Below are 3944 nucleotides of genomic sequence, written 5' to 3'. Positions count from 1 at the left end.
GTTCCTTTTCTATTATTCTATGTACATAACCTTTTGCTTTTCTGTTAAAACTTTGAAAATTCTCTCCTTGTCCATTACATTTGACAGTTAACCACCATATGTTTGGCCCTATTTATGTTAAATTTTATATTCCATGGTTTCAGTAGGCTCCTTGGATGTTCATATTCATGTGTTTTGCTAAGTATGGGGAGTTTTCTGCCATTATTTCTTTGAATATTCCTCCCTCCCTCCCTTCCTTCCTTCTTTCCTTCCTTCCTTCCTTCTTTCTTCCCTCCCTCCTGCTCTCCCTCTCTCTCTCTCTCTCATCTCCCTTAATGCATATATTGGTACACTTGATGGTGGCCTGTATGTCTCTTAGGCTATTTTTGCTTTTTCTAATTCTTTTTAAATCTTTTTTTCCCTTGTCCTCTGTCTGACTCATTTCCATTTTCTTGTCTTCAAATTTGTTGATTCTTTCTTTTGCCATTTCCAACCTGCTGTTGAAATGCTCTTAGGTTTTTCATTTCAGTTATTGCAGGGATTGATTCCAGTATTTCTCCTTGGCTCCTTTTCAAAATTTCTATCTTTTTTTTTTTTTTGAGGATTACAGCAAATGATTCTATTTCTAACCCTCCCACCACCTCCCCCCCAAAAAACTGTACATGAGTTTACAAACATATTAACATATAAATAATAAGAAATGTCCTGGCAGGAGCCTCCCCAGCTGTGTCCCTGGAAGAGAAGCACTGTGACCTCGAGAACGCCAGGACGTGGCCAGTCCCGGCAGTGCTGCTGTGCAAGCATCATGAGCACCCTCCACGCCTCCAGGTTCAAGCCCCAGTCTGCCTCTGCGATGCCGAGGAAGAGCCCGGAGCTGGCAGCGGGGCCTAGCTGCTGCGTCATCGCTCCAGCTCGAGCTCGTGCTGGAAGGGGCACTTCTTTTCATGGCAGTGCTTCTAGTGGTCAGGCCAGTCCTTCTGCTGGCACTGGGAGCCACAGTACCGGGCCACCTGGCAGCGTCTGCAGATGTTGAACTCATGGAGCTGCTTCTCCATCACCGTGTAGGGTGGGTAGCAACACTCGTAGTAGGTGCAAGAGCCCTCCTCCTCCTCCACCACGTCCCCATTGGCTTGTAGTACCGTGCCACGTTCAGGACAGGGAACGGCTCCTCCAGGGGGTCCGAGGGGAGCTGTTGGATCGCAAGCCAGTACAAGCTTTGCTCCTGTTGCTTGCTGGAAGTCTCCTCGGCTTTGGACCACCAGCCCCACTGTACCAGCTGCAGGTTGTCCAGGCGATTGTCCACGGTCACCGCATTGAGGTGCAACACTTGGAAGCTGGACGTGATGCCTCCCCTGTGCCACGACCACAGCAGCTCATGAAGCAGCAGTCCTGATTCCCATCCTCAGTTTTTGTCAAAGGCATAAGCAAAGATTTTAGCACCATTTCCATCTGCATCTACTTCCATTCGGGCCTCCAAAGAGTAGCTCTCCACCAGCGGGATGTCCTGCTCATCTATCAGTGTATACTTGGTCTTCCGGCCACCTGGCCGAGCCTCACGATGCCCAACTTGAAGTCGGTCATGGCCGGGCCTGCACTCGCCCGCAGCGCTGCTCCCCTGGGTCCTTTCTCTGAATAATTTCCTTTATCTCCTTGAGCATACTGATGATCATTTTTTTTTTAGAAGTCTTTGGTATTTCCATAGTCTGGTCTACTCTGTTGAAGTTTTGTGGATTTGTATCCTCTTCCTTTGGATGGGCCATGGTTTCTTCTTTGTTTGTTTTATACTCTTTAGTTGCACAATGTACTTAAAGCAGCTAAATCTTTGCTGTAGGCCACCCCACTCAATTGATTTTTATAGTGCTTTCCTTGTCTCTAGCTGCTTGTGTTTAGAGGACAAATTTGGGGGGGGGGGGCGGTGTGGCATGCTGGAGAGGAATTCCCCAAGTCAGTCTTTCCCAGGTGGAACAAGGCCCAGGACCCACGAAGGTAGTAAGGGCTGACTCCAAACTGCCCTGGGGAGAGGGTGAGAGAGGAACTAGGAAGAGTGCCGGGAGCTTCTCCTATAGCTCTTTGAAGCTGTGCTTTCTTGATTTGGCACTTGCCCAGTAAATGTAGCCCTTAACTCTTTTCAGGCATTTTGAAGATGCACACTGTCATTAAGTCTCCTCTGCCACTTTTTCTGGGACAGTTTAGAACAACGGCCACTATCAGAGCTGGGCCTCAGTGATCTGAAGTAGCTAATCAAAAGCAGTCATCAGTGATGGGATGACACAGCCCAGATTTTGGGGAACTAGCTTTTTTTAATCCCACCCTGGCACTAGTAAACTGTGCCAGGGGTCGGGTTTGACTACCTCACTGCTGCCAGCCATGTGACTGGGGTGTGGATGATGGTTGCCGCCTGGCAGGGAGAGTACAGTTTGCCTACATTTACAGCAATTCTCTAGTCTCTTCCTCCCACTCTTCCCTGGATATTGCACACTGTTCTACTAAATTCTGGAACTTCAAAATAGTTGATTCATACTATTCTTGCCTGTTTAACAGTTGTTCTGGTGGAGAGATGGTTCCTGGAGATTCCTACTCCACCATCTCCCCACAAGCCTCTCAAATTCTCTTAATATGTTTTACTAAAAATATATATATATTTTAAAGATTTATTTATTTATTTATTTCTCTCCCCTTCCTCCCCACCCCAGTTGTCTGTTCTCTGTGTCTATTTGCTGTGTCTTCTCTGTCCACTTCTGTTGTTGTCAGCGGCATGGGAACCTGTGTTTTCTTTTTGTTGCGTCATCTTGTTGTGTCAGCTCTCCATGTGGGCAGCACCATTCTTGGGCAGGCTGCACTTTCTTTGGCACTGGGCAGCTCTCTTTACCAGGTGCACTCTTTGCGCATGGGGCTCCCCTACGCTGGGACACCCCTGCATGGCACGGCACTCCTTGCGCACATCAGCACTGTGCATGGACCAGCTCCACATGGGTCAAGGAGGCCCAGGGTTTGAACTGCGGGCCTCCCATGTGGTAGATGGATGCCATAACCACTGGGCCAAGTCCGCTTTCCTATTTATTTTTAAAAGATATATAGATCGCACAAATTGTTACATTAAAAAATATAGGAGATTCCTATATGCCCCACTTCCACACCCCCAAATTTTCCAAAATCAATAACTTCTTTCATTAGTGTGTTACAGTCATTGCATTTGATGAATACATTTTGGAGCACAGCTACACAGCATGGATTATAGTTTACATTGTAGTTTACACTTTCTCCCAGACCATTCAGTGAGTTATGGCAGAATATATATAATGTTCTGCATCTCTCCCTGCAATATCATTCAGGACAAATCCAAGTCCAGAAAATGCTCCCATAACACACTTCCTTTTCCCTTTCCCTGCCTTCAGCAACTCCCATGGCCACTGTCTCCACATCAATGACAAAATTTCTTCCATTGCTAGAGTAACAATAATTTTATAGTAGAAAAGCAGTAAATCCACTCTGTCCAATTTTATTCCTCAATCCTGAGGACCCTGGGATGGCAAAGTCCACTCCACCTCTCAAATGAGAGTGGCTTCAATCCCACATGGCTGATGGATGGGACTCCATGCCCACAGCTGTAGACTCTCTTGGTTTCTTGGTGTGGTGATTGTCCATCCTCACCTTCTGTCAGCTGACCTAGGTAAGTCCAACAAACTGGAAAGTAGGTGCTGCAACTCTGCTGAGGCTCAGGGCCCAGGTGGCATATGGACAGCCCAGAGATTCAAGTCTCCTGGGCATACACCAACCCCAGCACCATCCACAGGCTCAATAAAAGTGACAGAAGAGGAATGTGTAGAGAAATCATATCTGATTCCAACTCCATCACATTCAGGAGCACAAATTTGAAAATAGGACCCACTAGCAAGGCACCAAACTCCAGAGCCATCTGCCATGACTTTAGGACCTAGGTGTCTTCATAGCCCTCAGGAGCACCA

At 47.1% G+C, this 3944-nt stretch overlaps 1 pseudogene; it reads right to left on the bottom strand.

Annotated features, from left to right (window-relative positions):
- Window positions 1–878: 878 nt before the first annotated feature.
- LOC101423676 (zinc finger MYND domain-containing protein 19 pseudogene) lies at window positions 879–1560 on the bottom strand (annotated as a pseudogene).
- Window positions 1561–3944: the final 2384 nt, after the last annotated feature.

The sequence above is a fragment of the Dasypus novemcinctus genome, chromosome 29, assembly GCF_030445035.2.
Source record: "Dasypus novemcinctus isolate mDasNov1 chromosome 29, mDasNov1.1.hap2, whole genome shotgun sequence".
Taxonomy (NCBI): Eukaryota; Metazoa; Chordata; class Mammalia; order Cingulata; family Dasypodidae; genus Dasypus; species Dasypus novemcinctus.
The sequence above is the reverse complement of the archived record's forward strand: the minus strand, read 5'-3'. Positions and strand labels throughout refer to the sequence as shown.